Source organism: Micromys minutus, assembly GCF_963924665.1.
Source record: "Micromys minutus genome assembly, chromosome: 9".
NCBI classification, from domain to species: domain Eukaryota; kingdom Metazoa; phylum Chordata; class Mammalia; order Rodentia; family Muridae; genus Micromys; species Micromys minutus.
The window spans coordinates 52,279,072-52,304,171 of NC_137978.1; the positions used below are offsets into that span (position 1 = coordinate 52,279,072).

General features: G+C 45.4%; 1 pseudogene across 1 annotated transcript in view; it reads right to left on the minus strand.

Moving 5' to 3' along the window:
• Positions 1–520: 520 nt before the first annotated feature.
• LOC308424338 (nucleosome assembly protein 1-like 1) overlaps positions 521–25,100 on the minus strand; it is a 40,385-nt pseudogene continuing 15,805 nt past the window's right edge. Inside the window, exon 2 of the transcript in view lies at positions 521–1,640. The product of the transcript in view is annotated as a nucleosome assembly protein 1-like 1 (transcript). The remainder of the gene's footprint in view (positions 1,641–25,100) is intronic.

Sequence of the window (25,100 nt, forward strand, 5' to 3'; positions counted from 1 at the left end):
AAAACATAAAGATGCCTTAATAATCTCAGTCATTAAATTTGATCCTAATGAAAACGCTTAACCACAATTTTCCTTCCTCAAACGACATCATTCGTGCCCTATGCATCCGTCTAAACATAACGGAAATCACAGCCCAACAGCCCATGCAGGCGGACTTCGACCTGTTCTACCTGCTGAAAACAACTGTGGTTCTTTAGGAAAGAAACAGCCACTCCAAATATGCTCAACCGTTGGTTTTCATAATTGTACTCCAGCATCTCCATGATGAGAATATTCCAGAAGAACCAAACTGCAGCAAGGAATGAACATGCATTAGAGGGGATGTATGCACTACGGTATCTGACCGAACTAGAGATAGGATGCTCGGTAGAACACTTAAAATATTGAAAACATCAATTTCCTTTCCCTTAACAACTGGCTGATTCTACCAAGGAAACATGAAACCATACGGCTGTAGGTAACTGTGTCGTGTGTAGGCTGTCACGGGGAGGTCATTCTCATGGTCACAGTCACTCACGGCTTACTGCAGCCTACACCAGGCTGGGGTTTGATCCTTCTTTGGGTCATAGTTTGGATCCTTTTCCTCTTCTCCTTCTTCCCGTTCCTCATCAGCTTCCTCACCTTCTTCATCATAATCATTACCATCATCTTCAGTAGCTTCTCCAGTGAAGTGTACCACTAATCTTGGGATTATACGCTCACGTAAAAAGTGACCATTTTCAAAGTCTGCCGCCAGGATTGCCTCAGCAGCACTGAGATCTCCATTCTCAGGACCTTCAGGAGGAGGGAAAAAATTAAAGGAAGAATCATTGGGAACTGTTTTAGTCACAGTACGAACTGTCCCGAGTCCCTTGTGTCTCCGCTTCTCCTTCATGGTTTTCAAAGTAACACTCTTTCCTTCCCCCCCCAAATCTATCTGACGCCCTGTACAACCCATAATTTCTGGTCCATCAAAAGAAAAGGGACCAGAATCATCCAGTTCTGACCTCATCCTGTCTTTGCTAACACTTCATTTGTGAAACCTTCATTGGGTTCAGAGTGAAATTCTAAGATAAAACTCACAGGCTGGCCAGCATCCGAAACTTCTTTAATATCTTCCAAGTGCTTCAGAATAGGCTCGTCATATTCCTGAAACATATCACTGAGCAAATCAGCATTCTTAAAGACTGCCAACCAAAAATGGGAATTCCTTTAGGGAATTCTCTTTTCTCCATCCTTTTTCTCCTCTTCAGTCTTGGCCTTTTCTTTCAGCTCCAAAACTTCATCTTCCTCACCTGGTTTCCATTCACATTTCTTCTTCTGTGGGTTCATAAATTGCCTTTATGATATCAAACCACGTATCAAATAATAAAGGCTGATAGCGAACAGCATACTTTTCTCTTGAGATCATGAACTTCCTCATAGAATCTGGCTTCTCTCTGGGCACGTTTAACTTGAAGGCTGTTGAGAGCATTTGCTTGTCTTTTGATGACTTTAGGCAAGGTTTCCATATATTCCGTTGGTGTCTTTCCCAAAGAGCTGTAAGAATCTGAGACTCTTCCCATCGTCTGAACAGTTAGCCGATACACTTTGATTTTCGTGTCTTCACCCATTTCTTCTTCTACTTCTTCAGCATCTTCCAAATATTGATCAAGTCCAGACTGTCAATGTCTGCCATCTCGTAAGAACTCCAGATATTGTTCCAGAAGGCTCGGAGCCGGAGACGCTCAGGTGGTGGCTCTGAAGGAATCTTTGTGATTGTGTCCGTGGATGTGGGAAGACTCGGCCCGAAAGCGGATGGCACCACACCCTGTTCTGAAGCCCTGGACCATGTAAGACTAGGGAAAACTGGCTGTGCACGGGGCATGCGTGTATGCCTTCCCCTCTGGAAGTGGCTGTGGCTGGGATGTGACCAGCTGCTTCAGGCCCCTGCCTTGACTCCCTGCAGTGATACAGTGTCACCCGGAAATGTGATGGGCTGTTAATGTTTTCTTAAGTTGCTGTGTTGGGGGTTGGTCTGATACTGCTATGCGTTCAGATGCTAAATATCATGTACACCAAATGATGCCACGTATACTTTGCTCCCCAATTTAAAGCAGTCGGTAAAAATGAAGTGGCTACAGACAATTACTGGGGAGAAGAGGAAGAGTTACTGGGAAGGGAGAAGGAGCTGGGCTTTGGGGAGGAGACACTCAAAGCACATTACATACTTAGATGCAGACACACGTGCCTGGAGACTGAAAGGTGGGGAAAGTGGTTTGGAAAACTCACACTGACAAGAGAGGTAAGAATAAAGGGGCCTTGCTCCTTTGCTCCTACTTTCTTTTCTTTTTCTTTTCTTTCTTTTCTTTTCTTTTTTTTTACAAGAATCCACTGTATCCAGGAGGTGAGTGTGTGATTATAATTTATTGTCTTTCTTTCCTCTAGTAACAAAATGTAATTCTTACAAACCGAAGGCTTACGAAGGCTTACGGAGCTCGGGGCGGGGGTGGGGTTCAACAGACACGAACTCATGGTTTGTTTATTGTTTTCTTCTAGAGACGGGCAAGACTGTGAGGGGTCTTGGCACCGTGTCCTTTCCACGTCACCCTCGGATCAATCCTGATGGTCTCACCTCTTTGTTCCTGTCATGAAGGCAGACGCCCTAAGACGAGTTAAATATCAACTTAGCCACGTCTGACTGTCACACGCTGTGCCTCTCTAGAGCTTAAGTAAACGGCATCTCACTCTGTCTGGTGGGCACAGGGAATAACTTACGGATCACTAATCAGCCAGAACATGGGGCACCCCCTTGCCAACCACCCAGACATGCTCCATCAAGTGACCTTGGCGCCGGACGGAACTGGTGTCTGGCAGTCTGTAACAAGGACGCCCAGGCTGTAGAGTTCAGGATACTATTTATCATGACATTCAGTAAAAGCTGTGTGTGCACGAATGCTGGCTGTGTGTGTGTGTGTGTGTGTGTTTCTGCTTCTGTTTTGGTGGAGATGGTTGCATATTTGTACATGTCCACACAGCATGCAACTTGTAATTCCCTTTTCCTCTTTTTTTTTTTATACCCACATGTGTGTGTGCATACTTGCTCATGGTTGTAGAGGCCAGAAGTCAACCTCAGGTATCTTCCTCAAATGTCCTCTTACTGTTCGAGTCAGGGACTCTTACTGAACCGGGAGCACACAGATTCAACTAAGCTGGATCTTCCTGTCCCTACCTACCCCACGCTTAGCTTACACATTAGCGACAACACTCAGGTTTACGTGGATGCTGAGGATAGACCTCCGGTCCCCATGTACCATTGGAGCCATTTGCCAGCCCCTCCTCTTTTTCCTCTGCAGGTGGTGATGCCGGCCATCTTCTGAGCTGGTCAGTCCCGCTTGACCTCTGTGACATTGTCCCCATCTTCAGATGCCTAGAGCCCCTTGTCTCACCCACGGAACACGTAGAGGATCTAAGGCGAATTCCGGAACGGAAGGATGGAGTGCGGTTTCTTCCCATTCCTGCCCCTCTCGAGCCATCAGCACAGAAGAGCTTCCACACTCTCTCCCAGCTCCGCTGTCTACCTCTCCGCTGTCCTCTAAACCTCATAGCCCCTATACTAAATTATCTATATATGCAAACAAAGAATTTAACATCTATTATTACTTTCCCCGCCAAACTGCTCCCGGGGGAATTAAGACACATTAGTTTCTGTTTGTGGGTGACCCTCCCTTGATTTCATCAGGTCATCTCCAGGTCTGAATGGGGGAGGGGGGGAGGAGTAAAGAGGGCGGGGCTTGCTCGTGCTTCTCGTGAACTTGCTGGCCCCTGAGCCGCAGGCTTAGCTTTTACGACTCCGCAGCAATTTCTTTGTTTGGCATCCCTGTGCCAGGATCTAATTGCCTACGGAGTTTAATCCTCACGCTGCATAAACTCATTACTTGTGACTGCTTCATCCTCCCCTGTACCTGGCACCAGGACCACACCCACTCTGCCACGTTCGGAGCCAGCTAGGGAGGCAGTGAGCGGTGCTGGTCGGTCCCGCAGGGCCCACAAGGGGGCGGCAGAGAGACGTGCTGTGATGGAAGCCGCAGGGAGCTATCCAGCCAGCTTAATCCAAGGCCTGCAGACAAACTAAGCGCGCCAGCCCCAACACTACGGTTTCTCAGACCGGAAGAGCTCAGCCCTGTGTTGGGCATATGAGTCACTTTGCTGGTCAAGCGGCAGAGCCAAAAGCAGCCCGCGACCTCTCATCTCCCTCACTTGAGTAGTCCCTGGGGCCTGCAAATATGACCACTGAGGTTTTTCAAAGGTGAAAAAGACATAACATGTTGGTGATACAAAACCTTCAAAAAATAACATGAAGGAGTAAAGGGGACACAAAAGTGGCCTGTATTCACACTCTTGGAGACAATCATGGCTGCTATTTGCTGTGTTATGCTTAAATAAGATATTGTTGAACACACACACACACTCACACACTACCGGGAACTCACTATGTAGCCTAGGATGATCTTAAATCCATGGGCAATCCTCCTACCTGGACCTCCAGAGTGCTGTGCTTATGAACCTGACCCACCTTGCCCTGCCCTAGATGCCCATCTGTACCTTACCCAGATCATAGTTTTATGTGCTGTAACCATCTGCTTTCTCTCCCTGCCAAACATAAAACATTTGAAAATACAAAATGAAGATAGTACCTCCACGTATGGTCACGTGTGTGTCTTTAGGACCTGACGTTTTGAATGTGATCAGAAAGACTTCAGACATAGAGACATTCCACTCTAGGTGGAATCTGTTATGTCCTTCTTACCACCAGAAACGCCCTCCCCCACTCACAAACCCGGTGTTTACTGTGTATACAGACAGTATACATTGTTGCCTACCATGTCCAACTTCATGTAAAGGAGACCAAATTGGATATTATCTTCTCTGACCTTTGTTGTTGTCTGAACAGTGTGAAGATAGTTTTTTATCCAGGTTGACACAGTGACTTATGTTTGTTCATTTGCTTCTACTTATTTGAGACAGGGTTTTACTATATATCCCTGGCTACACTGGAACACACTAGTTTCGGTAGAAATTAAAAGTAATAACCTTTTATCCAGTGCTAGTGCCAGCACCTGTAGGATCACATGGTGCTGGGAGCATCTTTATCTTAGCAACTCCACACCGCCTCTAAGTACTCACAGACCCCTGCTTCTTTTGACCCAGGCGTGGTCCACTTCACCTGCCTCGGCTGCTTCGGTCCATGACTGCCCCAGTGTGCTGTTTTCACTCACTTTCCCTTGGCATGTTGTTGCCAAGCCTCGCACACACACATCCCAACTTTGTGGCGGGCTTTGTGCGTCCCACCACTACACCCTCTTTGAACTCAATTAAGTCGGCACATCAAAGAACACAGCAAAATACTCTGATCCAATTGGTACAATATAATTTTCCCACCTAGATAAGTCTGATGATCCTGTATAATTTCAACCCTTATAAAATATTCATAGCAGCCTTATCAATAAAGAGATGCACTGAGAGAAACATCCACGTCTGCTTCCATGTTGCCCTCTCCTAAATCTCCTGCTTTCTCCCTCTCTTCCACCTTACCAAAACTTTGTCCCCGCCCCACACTCTACTGTCTAATCATGTATCTCCTTGACATCAACTTACGCATCACCCTTTCTGTTTATTTAAAAAAAAAAAAAAACTTTTCTCTCAAGTGTAAGCTTGCACATTTGAAAATATTCTAAATGACTATGTTTTCTCAAAGTTAATTAGCTTGGATAGGCTATAAAACTAAATCAGTCTTTAACTCTGTCAGAAATCTGAGAATGGCCAAATATCTATAAATATAGGAAGCCTAACATGGTTTCTAGAGCTGAGACATGTTATAGAGACAAATCTCCACTAGCAGTCCCCTGTTAGCAACATGTGAGAGCAAATCTTCAGTCTTCTGGCCCAGGATCACTGACAGACATTTGGAATGCAGACATCTTGAGGGGCTGATAATTTTGGCTTGGCAAAGATTATTATTAAACTATTCTGCATAATGTGTCCCTTTCTGGACAGTATTAGTCTGTAGATGAAATAGGCAGTTTCTGCCAGTGTCTGTCTAGACCCAAGGTATAACCTCACCTGGAGGTAGAGATAATCAGTATCTTCATTAAATCCATCAAAGGGGAACTGTAAGGAGCAGATATGTCTCAACAAAGGATAAATAACATTAAGTGTCAGAATGTATGGATTTCTGACGTTTTTGAAAACCATCTGTCTATAGAAGATAATCTGGACTGTTGTCTGTTAACTATTCTCAGCTATTTCTGATGAGAATATTTTGAAAACACCCTAACTATGAACCAGGAGCCATGAATTTGTTATTTGGCCACTAACTCTTCCTATGTTTAATCAACACAGAAGTTTGCAAAGGCATCAATAGAAGCACTGGGTCCAAACCCTGTACTTTAATTTTTTTGTAACATGTAGATTCTATACCAATGTAAAGGTATGACTTTAGCTTAGTTACCAAACCAGATTATGGCTGTACAAATCAATCTGGCTAATTCCTCCCTGTTAAATTCTGACCATTTCTAAATTTCTCATAAAAATAACCTTAGAATAACCACCTTCAACCCCCACTCCCCCCTCAAAGTCCAGGGAATTGGGGCAATGATTCTTCATAGGCTTCTTCAAGCTGAATATGGGCATTGAGAAATCTAGAAGTGGGGAGGGGATGAGGAAGCTGGCCAGACTTCAAGAAGGAAGGCCACACAGAAGATTGCTGTAGTCTCTGATGTCTGTCCTGGCTGGATCTGGCTGAAAGTCCCTGAGATCAGGAATCTAAGCAGGCCAGGTCAGCATTCTTATGACAGGCTTCACCAAAGCTGCACATTCTGCAGTATATAAATCTCAAAAGCAACATATTAGCTTCAAGTATCCTTTTGTTTGATTCTCTTGAATCTAGCTTTTCAGGCGGTCTCCCTCTTTCAAATCTGATCCTAACTCTGGAAGGCACACAGAACATAAGTACCCTTTTAAAAACACAAAACAAAACCTTTCTCCCAAAATAGCGTGTCCTTTAGTTGGCAACTAAAATATCGTGTATCTTGTATTCTCTCCCAGAGAAATAATATAATCACACAATTCAGCATCACATCCATTTTGAAATTTAAAACAATCTTGATCTGTCCAGCTCTCAATCTGGAGCATCAGATCTTCATTTATTAATAACTTCCCTAATGTATGTCTGTATTCACTCTGCCTGGTGTACAAGATCTTCATTTATTAATAACTTCCCTAATGTATGTCTGTATTCACTCTGCCTGGTGTACAAGATCTTCATTTATTAATAACTTCCCTAATGTATGTCTGTATTCACTCTGCCTGGTGTACAAGATCTTCATTTATTAATAACTTCCCTAATGTATGTCTATATTCACTCTGCCTGGTGTACAAGATCTTCATTTATTAATAACTTCCCTAATGTATGTCTGTATTCACTCTGCCTGGTGTACAAGATCTTCATATATTAATAACTTCCCTATTGTATGTCTGTATTCACTCTGCCTGGTGTACAGACTTCTATTTTTAATAACCTTATTAACTTGCAAATATCATCACTCTCTACTTGGAGTCAGTGACTAATTTTCCCTATCTTGATTCCGAACCATGGGTGGAAATTCCTACGTGATTCAGGTGAACTCTGTACTCTCTTCTTCTAACTATAAAGGCAAGCTTGACTTGAGCATTAACAAACCAGCCTTTCTTAGTACATTTTCCAAACAATCCTGTCAAAGAATCAAGCAGCTTCTAATCTCTCACTCAGTGTTCATGGTAGCCTGTCTTCTCACAGCAGGACCCCTACAGTCTGCCTGCAGAGGCTGCCTCTGTGTTTCTTTTGTTTAAGGTTCCTGTGCTTGAGACGACTCAACATGGCGCTGGCCCCCTCTTAGAAAATAAAGCTTTCTCTCTAACTCTTAGGCTGATGATCTTAACTTTCTAGTGGATTCTTGCCTAACACATTGGTTTACCACCTGTTGCGGTAAAAAAATTTTTAAAAAGCTTCTGTTGCTATTCGAGGGAGCTGCTGCAGTGTGGAGCCAGGAGTACAGCCCTCTCCACTCGATTCCCTTCCCCGCCCTAGCTGCTTCTGTCCTGGGTGGTTCACGACCACCCTACCGTGCTGTTTTCACTCACTTCCCCGTGGCATGTTGTTGCCAAACCTTGCACACACACATCCCAACTCTGTGGCAGGTTTTGTTCATCTCGCCACTACACCCCCTTTGAACTCAATTAAGTTGCCACATCAAAGAACACACCAAAATACTCTGCTCTAATTGGTATGATATAATTTGCCCACCTAGGTACATTAAATGATCCTATACAGTTCCAACCCTTAATTCATAACAGCCTTATCCATATAGAGATGCACTGAGGAAAACATTCATGTCTGCTTCCATGTTGCCCCCTCTTGAATTCTCCTTCTCTTCTACCTTACCAACTTTGTCCCTGCCCCACTCCCTACTGTTCAATCATGTATCACCTTGACATCAGGCTACAGCCTCCTGAGGGCTGGATTAAAGGGAAACTCCACACATCCCATTTATTTATTTTACTTAAGTGTTTTGATTTGCTCAGGGCTCTGTCTGTCTTAGCCCTCTAGGATGCTCCAGAGGCCCCGAGAGCAGGTTCAGAGCAGAATAGTCAAAGGTGAGGAGGAAAAAAACTGGAGTCTGGTGTGTTAGAAAAAAACCACAACAGGTGCACGGGCACAAGCCTGCAGTCTCAGCACCTAGAAGGCGTAGTCGAGGACCAGGAGGTCAAGGCCAGCCTCAGCCTTGGATTCAAAGTGGATTCAAAACCAGTCTGAGCTACGTGACACCTTGTATCAGAATAAGAAGAGGAGGAGGAGGAAGAGGAGGGAGAGGAAAAAGAAAAGGAAGGGGAAAAGGAGAAGGAGAAAGAAGAGGAGGAGGAGGAAGAAGAAGAAAGGCTAGCTGGTTGCTCGGGCAAGCAGCCTGACTGTAACAAGGGGGAGGGGCGCTTTAATCCGGGAGAGATTCATGGTGATGTCACGTCTAAGGCACCCTGTCCAGAGCATGCAGGGGGAGGGAGAAGGAGCACCCAGTTTCCATTCCTAAGTGTGAGCATGGTGGTCACCCCATCTCCAGCAGGAGATATGTGATTCCCGGGGTTGCCTGAAACTGCAGACAGTGTGGAAGCCAGCATTCACAGGGCCTCTTCCTGATGTCCTCTAGAGTCTTGCCCTTGGAACCGTTATTGCATTAATTAAGGGTTAGCTGAATGCCGTCCTGAGGTATCTTAACAGCTGATCTGATAACCACAAGGACAGATGAGTGACAGATGGGTGGAGACCATGCAGTAACCAGGCAGAGGCGTGATTCACTCTCTGGCGGGATGGAGCAGGATGGCACCGGCTTTTATTACCCTGCTGGCTCGGAGATCTACACACCGTTCATTTCTGGAAATGTTCCCTTAATATTTCCAGTCTGGGACCACCCTCAAACAAGTGGGATTCTCTTTGAAGTTTCCAGATACAAACCCCTAAATTCTAAGACAAGCATCTCCAAAGGAAGGGAAACCTGAGATTTCCATCACTTAGTAACACATAGACAATCCCACCATGTATAAATTGGCTATAGACACCGATCTAGATAGCCAAAATGAAGCTAAGCCATGCAGTTTATGTGTGTGTGTGTATATATATATATATATATACACACACACACATATATATATATACATACACACACACACACACACACACACACATATATATGAGTTTGCGTAGAAGAAAATGATCGTGCCAAAGTGATTCCTTTGTGGTAGATAGAACACTTGCTGCTCTTCCAGAGGATCAGAGGTCCGTTCCCAGTACCCACAACCACCTGTAACTCTAGCTCCAGGGCATCCAACACCCTCTTTGGCCTCCCGGACACTTGCACACACATGCATGTGCTCACACATGCACACACTTGCATATACAGAATTAGATAATAAAAGAACTCTTTTAAAAAGACTCAAGCTGGAGAGACAGCACAGTGGTTGGGGGGCCCCAGCTGTTTGTTCTTCCATAGGACCTGGGTTTAATTCCCAGCACCCACATGATGACCCACAGCCATATGTAACTCCACTTCTGGGGTTTCTGACCTTCTTGTGGCCGGGCATACACTGGCATGCACTGATATACGTGCAGACGACATACTCATGTGCATAAAATAATAAATAGTATGTTTTTTAAAATAACACAAGGCAGTGGTGTGCACACATACCAAAACAAATAAAGAAAAGGAAATCACAAAACCACAAAATGTACTTAATTAAACTTATAGAATTAGGCTTTTCACATATCTGCTGGGGTTTCCCCAGTTTTCTGGTGGAAAATACGTCGTACTTGAAAGGGGCCTGTATATGCCATTCTACTGAATAGCTGGTTCTACGGCCATCACTGTAGTGCTTAGGATCCCAGGAGAGGTTGAAAACAGGCCAAGTGGCTCCTATTGGGGAATTTTCAAATAAACTATGTCCCATCTGCTGCAGAGGAACCACTCAAGCCAGCACGGTGGTGGTTCACACAAGGGATTCTGGCACTGGGGGACAGAAAGAGAAAGACACCGAGTCCACAGCCAGCCTGGGTGACATTGTGAGTTCTAGGTCAGCCAGAGCTACACATAAGACCCTGTCTCAAAGAAGGATAGGGAAAGAGAGAGAGAGAGACAGAGACAGACAGACAGAGAGACAGACAGAGAAACTGACAGAGAGAGAAAGAGGGAAGCCATTTAGGGAGTCTCCTGGAAGATAGCAGCTAGATTGGAATGGAATAACCTGTCTATGGTGTTGTTGAATGAAAGGTGGAGGAGGGGGAGAAAGAAGAAGAAGAAGAAGAAGAAGAAGAAGAAGAAGAAGAAGAAGAAGAAGAAGAAGAAGAAGAAGAAGAAGAAGAAGAAGAAGAAGAAGAAGAAGAAAAAGAAGAAGAAGAAGAAGAAGAAGTTTGCAAAGGAAAAGGGCTGTGAGACAGATTTCCCACCATTGGTCAGCTGGTTGCATCTGAACGGGTGAGCAGCCCCTGGCCCTCTGCTCTCAGCCTGCTCCCAAGCTTCACTTGTTCCCGAGTGCTCAGACCCTTTGGGGGAAAAAGGTCAAACCCCTTATCCTCCAGCCGTTAGTCTGTGGCACCCGATTTTGATTCAGGCAGATGTGTCACTGTGAGGATCTCTGAGCAAACCCATTCATCCCGAAAATCCTTATAGCTGCCAGTCACTGGCTGGAGTCACAGACACTGGAGAGCAGCTGACAGACATGGATGCAGGAAATGGAATTCTGCTGGTCTGAAAGAGCAGGAAGTGCTCTTAACTACTGAGACATTGCTCCAGCCCCTGCCCTGAGCTATATGTGGGTAGGAGGGGTGGAGACCACATTCATATAACATTTATTATAACATGTTATCACAGTTCTGTTTCTCAATATGATAATATTGTGTTATATTATTTTATGATACTTTTATAATATTTATATTATAATTATTTCTCAATTATGATAATAATTGTGTAATGTATTAAATAATGTGTAAATAATAATTTATACATCAAACCTTAGTATAGGAAATATCACATACAAACACACACACACATATACACACACGAATCTGGTGCCATCTACACTTAAAGTTTGGTCCGTCCATCAAGGGGCTTTGGAACACACTCCCTGGAGGGTAAGGCTGGGTGTGCCGTGGTACCACATGGCTATATGAGATGATAGATTATCTGATCCATACGCTGTGTCCCATGTAACTACAGAGAGCACAGGATAGGGTTGGGATGAGGACAGTGACGTTCCAGCAGTACCTGTAGTTCCCATCCTTCAGCAAGCTTTCCTCGGCCATCTTACAGGAATCATGGTGAGCGATGCAGACATATCCCTTCCCCCTACAACTCTTCTGGTGGAGAAAAAGAAAGATGAAGAAGAATAGATTTTGTGTGTGGAGGAGGGGCCGGATGGACAAAGGAATAGGAGCGATCGGGTGGAAAAGGGAGGAGAGAGAGAGGACTGAAATAGGTGGGCATCTAAGGCACAGTGCGGAACCCTAGTGGAGCAGAAACTTCCCGGAACTATGAGAGTGATGTACCAAGGACTCCCAGTAATGGAGGCTATGGACCTGCCTTCTTCTGTTGGGCTTTGCAATGGTGGAACTGAGACATCAACCCAGCCACAAAACCTACAACCCACAACCTGTCCTGCCTTCAAGATGTACTGAAGGTGATGGTGGCTCAGAGCTTGCAGGAGTGGCCAGCCAATGACTGGTCTAGCCATGGGGAGGGTGCACTGCTTGAACGGTAGAGATCTGGAAGCTGGATGGCTCAGAGACCTAGGGAGGAACCCAACAAGACTAAACAAAAACATAACAACAACAAAACAAACAAACAAACAAAAAAAAAAACCAAAACAAAACCAAAAAGAACGTCGGTGAAATGTTTCCTAATGATATTCTGTTATATTCATGGACTGGTGCCTAACGCAATAGTCAGAGAGGCTGCCTACTACAGCTGACGGGCTCAGATGCAGAGACTGACAACCAAACATTAGGTGATGCTCAGACAACCCCACAGAAGAGGCGGAGGAAGGATCTTAGGAGCCGAAAGTGTCGAGGACACCAGGAGAACACAGCCCACAGAATCAGCTAAGCAGGGCTCATAGGGGCGCACAGAGACTGAGATGCCAATCATTGAGCCTGCGTGGTCTGCACTAGGCCCTCGGTACACATGTAGTTGTCCAGACTGGGGCTTTCGTTAGACTCCTAGCAGAGGGAATGGGGAGTGTCTGTGACTCTTCTGCCTGCTCACGGGACTCTTTTCTTCCTAATGGGTAGCCTTGCCCAGCCCCGATAGGAGGGTTTGTGCCTATTCTTTATCGCGTCTTGTTATGCTGGGCTGGGTTGACATCACTGGGAGGTCTGCTCTTTTCTGAAGGAAACCGGAGGAGCGGTGGATCTGGGGAAGGGGAGGGGAGACTTGGAGGGGGAGAGGAGGCTGTCGTCGGGATGTGCTGCTAAGAGGAGGGTAAAGAAAAAGAAAAAAAAAAAACCCAGAAAGATAAAGAAGCCATTGTAAGGCACGAGAAAGAAAACCCAAGTCAAAGGTGTTGTGGGAACCAAGAGATGAGCCTCCTCAGGCCTGGGAGAAGAAAGAGGAGGAGGGACATTTATTAGATCTGAAGCAAGTTTTGAATGGGCACTGTAAAATATGAAGCCATCAGAGAGGTTCTATCAATCAATATCTAAATATGAATTTCTTTCTCTTCATGCTATCTGGGAATGTCTGGGCATTAGATGTGTGTTTGTTAACATGTGTGTTTACACACACACACACACATACCACACCACAGAAAAGTTTTAAACAAAAGCCAGGGGCATGAGAACCATCTGTCCTACCACATGGATTCAGACTTAAACATCCATCCAAGGACTCTTGCTTCTCCACCACCCTTCCATACTTTTACCCCACGTGTGCATGAGCCTAGTTACAGAAAAGCCCTCAGTTCCAGGAACAGGGAGGGATTTCCTTGAAGCTCGACACTCAGTTCCGAGAACTCCACCATCCTTGCCTCTGCTGTATGGTTATCTTCATGAGAGATCAGAATGTCTTAGAGACAGCAGCCTTCTTGCCAACCCCATAAATGAGAAGGCAAGGGCGGGGAAGTAACAGAGAAAGACTTTATTATGCCCACTTTGCCAGTCCTCAGCCCAGGCAGGTGAATCATCTCCAGAGATCAGAATCCAACACCTGCCCCCAACTCTGGAAGCCTTCCTGCCGCAGGGGAATTTTCCAGAGGATGCCATTTTAAGCAAAACATAAAGACCAGGGAATGAGTGGGAGTGGGGGAGAAAAGCACACCCTTAGTTTGTTGGGCATGGATAATAACTCAAGGTGTTGTGGGTGCATCTGTGACTCATTTCAAGCACTTTCCTCTAAAGACTATTTCTAACTCACTCCCAGATTAGAAACCAGGGTTTGGAGGTAGAATGTTTACATATCTACCTGATCAGGAAACGGCAGGCATTTTATTTGTTTGTTTGTTTTAAAGAGCTTCTTATTTATTTTCATTGCTCCATCTGCACATACACTCATGTGCCAGAAGAGGGCATCAGATCACATTATCGATGGCTGTGAGCCACCATGTAGTTGCTGGGACTTGAACTCAGGACCTCTGGTAGAGCAGCCAGTGCTCTTAACCCTGAGTCATCTCTCCAGCCCTCAGCAGGCACTTGAAGTCCAAGATCCTCCACTGTCTTCCTTGCCCACTTTGAGATGTACCTCTAAAATTCTTAAGATGGCTCAGTGGGTAAAGGTGTCTGCTGCCAAGTTCATGACTCAAGTTTGATTTCCGGGATGCATAGGGAGAAAGGAGAAAACTGTCTTTTGAAAGTGGTTCTCTAACCCCCTCACAAGTGCCATGGCAGTGCGTATGTACACACACACAGACACACATATTCAAACACACAGACACATATACACACACATATACACATACATACATACACACACAAATACACACATACATATCCACAGAGACACATACATACACACACATACACACATATCCACACACATACATACACATACACATATACACACAGACACATATACATATACACACGTACACACACATCTTTCTCTCCTTGGCTTTTCCTCCAGTTCCTGCTTCCAGGTTCCTGTTTGGGCTCCTGTCATGACTTCCCTTGGTGCTGAGCACAGAAATGAGTCTCGTTGCTGCCTTCCATATTCCTCTCCCTCATTGGCATTGCTGACTGTTGTGTGTATGGCCCTGTGTATGACTACAGTTTGCTTAAGCACAGAGCTTCTGCCCTCCAGGCCTGGGGAGTCCTGGAGCCCACAATTGTGCGCAACCCTAGAATGAACAACTGTGCTGCTGATTTGAGTACTTTCTCCATTGTGTTATCATTTTGTTATCATAGAGCAGACAACCTTTTACTATTAACACATTAACTATACGGGGCCAGGGCTTTAGCTTGGTAGAGAATGCTCATCTTGATTATGTGAAGCCCTGGGCTGGATCTCCAGCAGCAGATAAACTAGATGTGGTGGTGCGCACCTATAATCCCGCCGTGAGAGCAACAGAGCATCAGAAATTCAAGGTCTTGCTCTGCTACAGTTAAAGCAATTTGGGGGCCAGCCTGGGCTATCTGAGAACCTGTCCCAAAGCAAAACAAAACAAAGTGACAACAACTAATGATGGCAATGACACGGAATCAGTTGTTAAATGAAACACAAGACATTTCATTTGACATCCTGGAAAAGCCTCTTTGGAGCCTACTTCATTGTTACCAGAGGAGATGACAGAGAGCCAAAGACCTTCCAGAGGGACAAGATATGGGGAAGACAAGATCCTGACTCTGGGTAGGCCTTGGGCTATTGTCTGTGTCTTGTTTATTTTTGTTGTTTGGTTTTAATTTTTTATGTAAGTGTACACATGCTTGCTACTTGTTTCTATGTGCACCTTGTAAGCCCACAATAGCAGCAGAGTCAGATCTCCTGGAGTCACAGGCAGTTGTGAGCTCCCAGTGTAGGTGCCGGAAAGCAAACTCAGGACCTCAGCAAGAGTAGCCATCCTCTTAGCCGCTGAGTCATCTCTCCAGCCTCCTGGTGGAGACAGGGTATCATGTAGCCCAGGCTGGCCTCAAGTTAGCTATTTAGCCAACATTAAGAAGGGTAGAAGACAATTCAGAGTCTCCTCTCCCCTTCTGCCACGTGAGTCCCTAATATCAAACTCTGCTCTTCAGGCTCGGCAAGATGAGCCATTACTGCAGAAGTCATCTTGATAGCCCAGCTTTCTTTCTATCTGTCTGTCTGTCTGTGTGTCTGTCTATCTATTGTGTGTGTAATGTATGTGTATGTGGTGTGTGTGCATATGGCAAGGTACATACTTGTGTACACATTATGGAGCTAGACGAGGGTTCTGGTATGCCCTTATCACTCTCTCCCTTTATTCTTTAAGGCAGGTTCTCTCCCAGAACCCAGAGCTCAGGGAGCAAGGCTGGGGATCATAGGTGTGTACTGAGCCGGTCTCAGCTTGGTTGTGAATATTAGATTTACATAATAATTGGCACTGTTGATCATCATGTGCCAAGCACTGTGCAGTCAGCTTTCGTAGTATTGACTTGCCCATGAACTTGCTATCTTGTTCTGTTCTTCCATGCACGTGTAATGTCTGCAGTAGCTGCTCTCCTCGGCCCTCTTCTGCCCCTCTTTTTGTGATCCTGGGAGGGATCTGGCTTTTTCTTTCGCTCCCATTTCTATTGATGAAAAGACCCAAAGTCTCAGAAGGGAAGCGTCCACGAAACCCCAGAACTGAGACTTAGTGAAGGCTGAGGTTTTGGGATCCAGGCTCCCTGTGAAACAAGCTGGCCCCAAACTTGCTGTCCTCCTGCTTCAACCTTCCATGTGCCATGATCACGTGTGCGCCAGGGTTGGAAGGGTGATCACATCCGTGATTTCCCCTGTTGGCAGCTCTCTCCCTGCTTCCCGGGTATTCTCCACTGCTGATGTGAGAAACAGTGGCCTAAACGTTCTCTGGATGCTCCCAAGAACAGGCCTTTCACATTGCCTGGGTTTGGACGCATATCAGGAGTGGTTATTACTAGAAAAGGCCAGAGAGACGCTTATCACTTAAGTCCTACTGAGGGCCAAGCCTTGGCCATATCTAGTGACACAGATCGAGTTAGTGTCAGGGTTCACCTAAAGACGTCATCAAAGGAATCAGGGACCAAGTTACCAACAACAGTAACCTGATAAACTTTACAAGGGCTTTCTCAGAAATGTAAATTTAACTGGGATATTTGATAGGCTCCCACAAAAGGGTGTGTTGCTCACTTACACTTTGAATTTAATCAAGTGGCCTCTATTGTAGTTGCCTTAATTGGACAACTGGAGAGAGAAAAAAAACTAACTAAAGCATTTGTTCGTTTTATTTAATTATTTTTGCTACTTTGTTTTGTTTTATCGGTTTTTTTTTCCTCCTTTCTGTCCATCCTCCAAGTCGGCTTCTGTACTTCTGCCTTCCGTCAGCAAACGCATGGAATTTCTCTTTCCTCCTCTACTTGGGTGTAGGTGGAAACTTGAAAATGTAATCCCCGTCGATTGCATTGCCTTTAGTCTCCACTAAAGGAACTGAACTGTAAAGTCTCACTCTAATTGTCCCCCCACGCCCACTCCTGAGACTTATCCACTTTGCTACAGATAACCATGGATTGTTAACTCTAGGGCTCTCTCTCTGTGTGTGTGTGTGTGTGTGTGTGTGTGTGTGTGTGTGTGCACTCTTGCGCATGCACAGTACACATGCTTGAGGTTGGAGAGCCAGCCAGCCCCAGAGATCTGCTTGTCTCTAGATCCTTGGTATTGGGATTACACGCTACCATCCTTGGCGCTTTTACAGAGTTTCCGGGGGATTGAATTCAGGTCCTTGGGCTTACATCTCTTCAGCCCCAGCCAAGGGTTTTACAGTTTACCGAAGCTTTAGACTGTTTTGCCTAGCAGCCCCTCACTCAGCAGACACCAAGGTAGCCTGCCACCTTCCAGTTCCACCAACTGTCATGGGATAAACTGATAATGTGTCCTGCCAGCACTGTTCTTGTGTTCATCTGTTTCTTCTGGTTATTAGTGAGGCATACACTTCACATGGAGGTCCCCTTCTGTGAATTCTTTTTTTTAAAGCATTAAAATACTAGGATGTTTATTACAAAGGTGAACCCAGATTCATATATATATATATATATATATATATATATATATATATATATATATATATATGTTCACATATACACATATGTTCACATATACATGCATGTTCATATATACACATATGTTCATCTATACATATATGTTCATATTGTTCATATATATAGATAGTTATGAGCCACCACGTGGTTGCTGGGAATTGAACTCAGGACCTCTGGAAGAGTAGTCGGTGCTCTTAACCACTGAGCCATCTCTCTAGCCCACAACCCTGACTCTTGTGATGGAATTATCAACAGGATTTCTGGTTTTGGGCAAGCAGAGGTACCAGGTCCTCCCAGGTTTTTGGATTCATAATAACAGGGCTCAGCTACAAGCGGAGTCTGATCATACTGGATAAGGATATCTTTGATTTCCTTCTTAGAAGCTTAGCCACAGACTTTTAGTAAAAAGCCACCAGGGATGGGCTGTCAGATGGCATAAAGTTGAGCTTCGTGGCCAACATGGTTTACACAGACCCAGATATACACACCAGCAAATCAGTCCTTGTGCGGAAGCAGAAGGGCGCCGGCTCCGTCATCTCTAGAGGATAGACATCTGTCACTTTGATGAGCCGTTTCCCTTCTGCATGTACGATGGCTATGGCTTTCTGTTTGCAACCAAAGACCTGCTCGGACTGCAGTGGACCCTTGAACGTACAGCTGCAGGCCTGAGCATCCGCTCCTCACTGCGCTCGGTACCACCACCAGAAAAGCCCCTTCCGTGAATTCAAATTTATAACCTCGGTTCATTTTTCCTTTTGGGCATTCTGTTCCTCATCCCTGAAGAAGTATGGGAGAATCCCGTACAACCTAGAATGGTGATGGTGTAAAAATGCTACACATCCAAGTGTTTCAAATTCTCTCTTTTAAAGGGATCTTGAAATTCTGTTTTTAATTTCAGGTGATGGTGTTTTGCCTGCACGTGCACATATTCGCCACATGAGGGCAGTATGAAGGCCAGAAGAGGGCACTGGGTCCTCTGGAAGAGTAGCCGGTGCTCTTAACCACAGAGCCATCTCTCTAACCCTCAACTGTATATATATATATATATATATATATATATACATTTTAAACCAAGCAGGTAAAACTAATTTTAGCAGTGTGTTTTTGTAAGCTAATCAACGAGTCATGAGTATAAAATTATGGAGATGTCCCCATGGTCTTTGAAAGCTAATGTGTGTGCATCTTATATTTATATTCCAATCCGGACTATGTCCTAAATAAAGAACAGTGGCTAGTGACAGCTAGGTTGGATGGTTCAGACCCAGAATGTACAGATACATATTTTAACAACATTGAGGACCAAGCCCAGGGTCTCGCGCATGTTAGGGGACATCCTGTTCCTTGAGATGCACCCCCACCCCCAGACTCTCAGTATGGGAGGATCTCGATATTAAAGCCAACCCCTGGTCCACCCATCTGTACTTTTGCTAATGCATTCTTTATTTAAATACTATTCTGAGCAGAGCATCATGGTGCACAGCTTTAATCCTAGGGCTTGAGAGGCAGAGAGTCAGGTGGGTCTCTGTGAGTTTGAAGCCAGCCTGGTCTATGCAGCAAATTTAAGAACAGCCAGGGCTATGTAGATCTTATCTACAAAACAAAAATAAATAAAATAAATAAAATACTATACTAATGTTTGTACAGCTAACTCCATTATTTTTTTTCTAAAATCTATGTTTTGGGAACTGGGGATGCAGCTCAGGTTTGGCTTTTTTTTTTTTTTTTTTTTTTTTTTGATCTTTTAAAATATCTCTCTTAAGTACGTCTATCTAGTTTTGTTTTTTGTTATTTTATGGTGTAAATATAAGGACCTAACCTTATTTTTCCTTATACAATGTCCATAACACTGCCTACTAAACACCAGCACCATCTACTAAACACCAGCACCATCTACTAAACACCAGCACCATCTACTAAACACCAGCACCATCTACTACACACCAGCACCATCTACTACACACCAGCACCATCTACTACACACCAGCACCATCTACTACACACCAGCACCATCTACTACACACCAGCACCATTTACTAAACACCAGTACCATCTACTAAACACCAGCACCATCTACTAAACACCAGCACCATCTACTAAACACCAGCAACATCTACTAAACACCAGCAACATCTACTAAACACCAGCAACATCTACTAAACACCAATACCACTCTACCTACTAAATGCCAGCACTGCCTATTAGATAATGTATCCTCCCACTGGCCTGTGAAGCCACTTCTTTTGTACACTGCCCCCCCCACACACAGTGTGTCTACAGAATTTTTGTCACAGATATAACTATCAAATTTCAGAGAATTTGTACAGCTTGATCAAAGTCACAGAAATAGTGTCAGAGTTTCAACCTACTGTCCATCTGGTGCTGATCCAGCTAAAACTGCGTTTGACTCTCACACCTAAAAATTCTAGAAATAGACAGCCCAGAACAACCAAGGTGACTTCATGATGCCTCCAGGGATCCAGGCATCTTCAACTTTTCTTATCAGCCCTATTTAACTTGGAGCTGTTGACCCTTGGTCGTCAGATGGCTGCCACATCCAGCATCCTCACTTCAAGAAAGTAGGGAGGGCTGGAGAGAGGGCTCAGCAGTTAAGAGCACCGACTGCTCTTCCAGAGGTCCTGAGTTCAATTCCCAGCAACCACATGGTGGCTCACAACCATCTGTAATGGGACCCGATGCCCTCTTGTCTGAAAACAGCTACAGTGTACTCACATACATAAAACAAATAAATATTTTTTTAAAAAAAGAAAAGAAAAGAAAGAAGGTAAAAGGAACAGAGTAAAGGGGAAAAAAAGTGCCAGGTGAGGCTGTGCCTTCCTGTTTTGTTTTGCCTCCCTGTGCTACTTCTGAGACAGGGCTTTATGTAGCCAAGACTGGCCCTGAACTTACACAACCAGTCACATAACCTTGATTTCCTGGTTATCTGAAGCTGTCACTTTAGCCAGAGTTGGGTCACAGTCTGACTGTACCCAGCTGTTAGAGAGCACGGAATAGTGAGCTATCTTTAAAGCTAGAAAAATTGCGACCCGAAAGAAAGTGAGTCCTGTTCAAAATTAATATGAGGCAGGCATTTCTGTAAGTTAACCATAGAGCTAAGGAAACAACATGCCAGACATCTTTTGGGAAGGCGCCTTCCAGGGCTTCCAACTACTTTCCTGTGTAGTGATTTTAAATCCTCTTTATTAAACCTTTTGCACCTATTGGCATGGCCTGCGCCTCCCTAGTAGGCATCTGGTATGGTTGCTGCACTTGCCCTGGCCCAGGGCACTTTATGCTTTAAATCTTTTTAGCTGTGGTGGGAGGGGGTGATGCTATGCTAGGAGGGGGTAGTGGTGCAGGAGGTGTGATGGGAGGGAGTGTGGGGGAGGCTGGTATGGTGGCGTTTTCCTGGTCAAATGCTCAGGTCCAATTGATCCCTCCAGGATCAACTTCTATTCTTTCCCACCAGGACAGGTCCCTGAGAAAGTGTTAGTTTAAGACAATTGTAACAATGTAACAGTGGCAAGAAAGTGTTAGTTTAAGACAATTGTAACAATGTAACAGTGGCCGTTTGAGGGCTAGTTACATCCTGGTACCATGCTGTTCATGGTCCAGGAAGTAAACTCTTGAGTGAATTTGAATACAGCTAGCTCTTGGAAGGGCAGAAAGGTTAAGCAATTTGTCCCAGGTCACAAAGTCTGCTAACAGCCAAATTAGGATCTTATCCTGCTATCAAAATACTCCATGCTTCCTCCTGGACCACAGCCAAAAGTCTTCTAAGGGCTTTGGACCCGTGTAGGAGTTACTAGTTAATTAAAAAAAAAAAAAAAAAATCCAGCTAAGTGATGGGTAGGTTTGTTTATTTACTTTTAAGTGGAAGTATTATCTGTTGGTTTCCTAAAGTCCTATACAGCTGGCCCATCTTGGATATGACCTGGCAAGTTCTACTTTTTACGGTTATGACTGCTGTGGACTAGAAAGCACATACACTGTGTGCACACATTCTTTTAAAGTTAAACAAGATTAGGCGTATGACATTCCAGTATCGTGGTGATAGTTAACCCCTTGGTGCCAGGCATAGAGAGTCTGGGGCTGAAGTCCTGGCTAGCTGATGTGGGTCATCTTCTATCTCAGGACACAGCTGTCCCTTGGGAATGTGGGCTGGGGGTGCTGCTGCTGGTATTACTTGGTGTCCAGAATGTACCTGTCAACTCCATCCCCTTCTGCCAGAGACAGGCGCTACCATGCAGATTTTCCTCTGACTTTTCCATAGTGACCAGCATGGCTTTGGTGGGTTGCCAGGGGTGACAGGGAGAAACAATGGAATGTTCTGAACTGTTATGAAACCATGGCTGAGTCTTAAAGCTCCCTCCATGTGGCTCTGGAAGGTGTCCCATGGTACACTGCAAACAGGGAATGCTCCCCCAGGGGCTCGTGTGCTAAATGCTTGGTCACCAGGGCATCAGCATTCAGAAACGAGAACACCCAGAGCTGATTGGTTCAGGATGGCTCTGGAGTCCTCAGCAGACTAATTCGTGAGGTCATCCTGTTCCAGGCTATCCACATAGGTGGGGTCTACTTTGAGAAGGCAAGTCATGGGGACATGACTTTGAAGGCTCGATCTTGTCCCCCACCCCTTCATTTCTCTCTCTGGGTATCGTTTGCCTCTTCTGATATCATAACGTGGGCAGTCTTTCTCCTCCACACCCCATCTGCCACCGTGCTCTGCTTCCCTGAAATCCCACGGTGATGGAGCCAATCAAACTTCAGAGACCCTGGGCCAAATTAACTCTTCCTCTCTTTAATTTGTTTGCCTTGGGTATTTCACCGGAGCAACTGAACGCTAACTCAGGGATTTCATGTAAGAGGGGCCAAAGGAGATTCCCGGACCAGAAAGTTTTGGGAAGCGCTGTTAAGATACATGTGTCCCACACATCCCTCTGCAATTCAACCACATGCTCACGTGACCTGGTTAATTGTGATGCCTGCCCCTTCTCTACCCTTTGCTGGTGGCCTCTCGATCACAAAATATCCAGTAAAATAGTTGTTTGTCCCATGGAATTCAATTGGGGACATTGAGGCACGTACATCAGGACTGCTGTTGTGACCGTGTGTCTAAGGTAACAGTCAGAACGGAGTGCCTACACTGTGAATAACCTCAGAGCAGGGTAGCTTCTCTCCTCTCCCTGTCTCTGTGTTTCTGTGTCTCTCTGTGTCTCTGTCTCTCACTCTCCCTGTCAAATTTGCTAAGTAGCTGAGAATTACTTTGAATGTCCCATGAACTGCCCCACCTCCCAAGTTTAAGAACTATATAGTGCACACCCCTGCACTCATTTTATCCCCAACTGGGCTCAAATCCAGAGCTCTCTGCATTCTGGGTAAGTGCTCTACCAGCTGAGCTGCATCCCCAGCCCTAGCCCCAAATCCACTCACGTTCTCTTTGGAAATAGCTAGGGGGAGCCCAGGAACTCACAGACCTGAGGCCTGAACTCAGAGAAGGAAGCCAGGAATTTCTGTCACGCCAGTTCCTCCCTGGGGGACCTTGAATGGCCTTCTGAATGTCCCTCCTGAACTTCAGATTCTACATCTAAAATCCAGGCAGTACTGGGTATTTTTCTGTAGCAGTGACAAGACACCGTGGCCAGAAGCAACTTACAGAAGAAAAGGTTTATTTCAGGCTTTGGTTCCAATGAGATGACCCTTCAGAGTGGGGCGCCTGCACACAGGGTGCGTGGTAGCAGCAAGAAACCGGGCAATCACATCTCTGACCACATGTATAAGAGAGAGAGAGAGAGAGAGAGAGAGAGAGAGAGAGAGAGAAGGTTGAACTCCATAAGCTCCCCAAACAGCACCACCAACCAGGGACCAAATGCTCAAATAGAGCCCATGGAGGGGGCGGGGTAGCATTTCTCATTCAAACCTCCACAGGCACTTTTACTGCACACACAAGAGCAGCCACAGTGCTATCTGAGACTGCCTTGCCCATAGCTGGCAGGAAGTGCCCACACCAGGTGTAACTTATGAACAGGGTGAAACCAGAAAAGGGGAGCATTCTTATGTGGACATTGGGGTTTACTGGGACCGTAGCCAGGCCTGGAGCATTGACAAGGGTTACACATCAGATATCCTCATATGCATCGGGTGCAAGGCTGACAAGCGGATGAGGGTTAAAGCAAGCAAATTTTTGGAGACTCCTGAGGCCAGACATCCGGTAGGTTCAGATTCCTGGACACCGTATTTTATTTTATCGGTAGAAAAGCAGACTAGAACACAGCCCTGTGACACCCAAGCAATGCCTCCTGGACCCATGTATGGATCAAGTTTCTCACCCTGAGCTTCAGCAAACAAGACAACACCTGCCTTCTCTTTGCTGCCAAAATGCAGTGTGAGACTCTTATGAACTATTAAACGGAATCCACCCATACAGATCAAATTTAGGGTACCAGGATGGAGACATTCTGTGACTCAAAGTCAGTATTTATGTAGTGGGTGTGTGCCGAGCTCCTTCACCATCAGACAGAAAATGTCTCTTCTCAGCCGGGAGCCCCACCTCCCTGGCTTCTGGAAAATTCCATCTTAGTCGTGGTTTTTAGGCCCTCTTCTTCAGAGCTGTGCAAATGTCCTGAGGTCGTCAGGTAGACTCTATCACACCCGTCATCCTAGACTTATCTTCAAGGTGGCATCTCTGCAGCCTTGGAGCCAACCCCAGGCCAGGAGTCTCTGTGCCAGAAGACCAGAACCTCCCTGCACAGCCTGTGACTGTTCGCTCTCAGCAAAACTACTGGTCCCACATTCCAGCTCCCACGCAGCATCTCTATCCTATGCCCCCAGGCATCCTGGTCTCTGGGGAGCTCTCTCAAAATCCTTCTCTTGGCCAGGCAAGGTAGAGAGCCAGAGAGTCCCTGTTGTTAGCCTGAGACTGGGTCAAAGACCAGCACTCCGGCTTGCTATAGTCACTTACTCAGACGGCACCAAACAGAGATGGGTGCACCACACACCTTCCTGGAAGAACTCCATGCACTTGAACCAGTGGGCCTGATTTGCTTGGGAGTATAAGAACCAACCATTGTGGGTCCTGAGCTCTTCTCTACCCCCAGCCCTGGGGATGGTGAACCTCACTTGAGAGCTACACAATAAACCTAAGTTTGTTTCAGACTGCCAGTTCCATCTGCTCTTGTCACTTTGCATTCCTGGACCTCTCACCCAGCACTTGGGTGGTGGAGACAGGAGGATGAGGAGTTCACAGTCATCTCCGAACACATAGACATAGGGACTAGCCTGGGCTATAGGACTTCCTGACTTCCTTCTTACTCACCTCTGCCTGCTGTTGATTCTTGGAGTCTTTAAA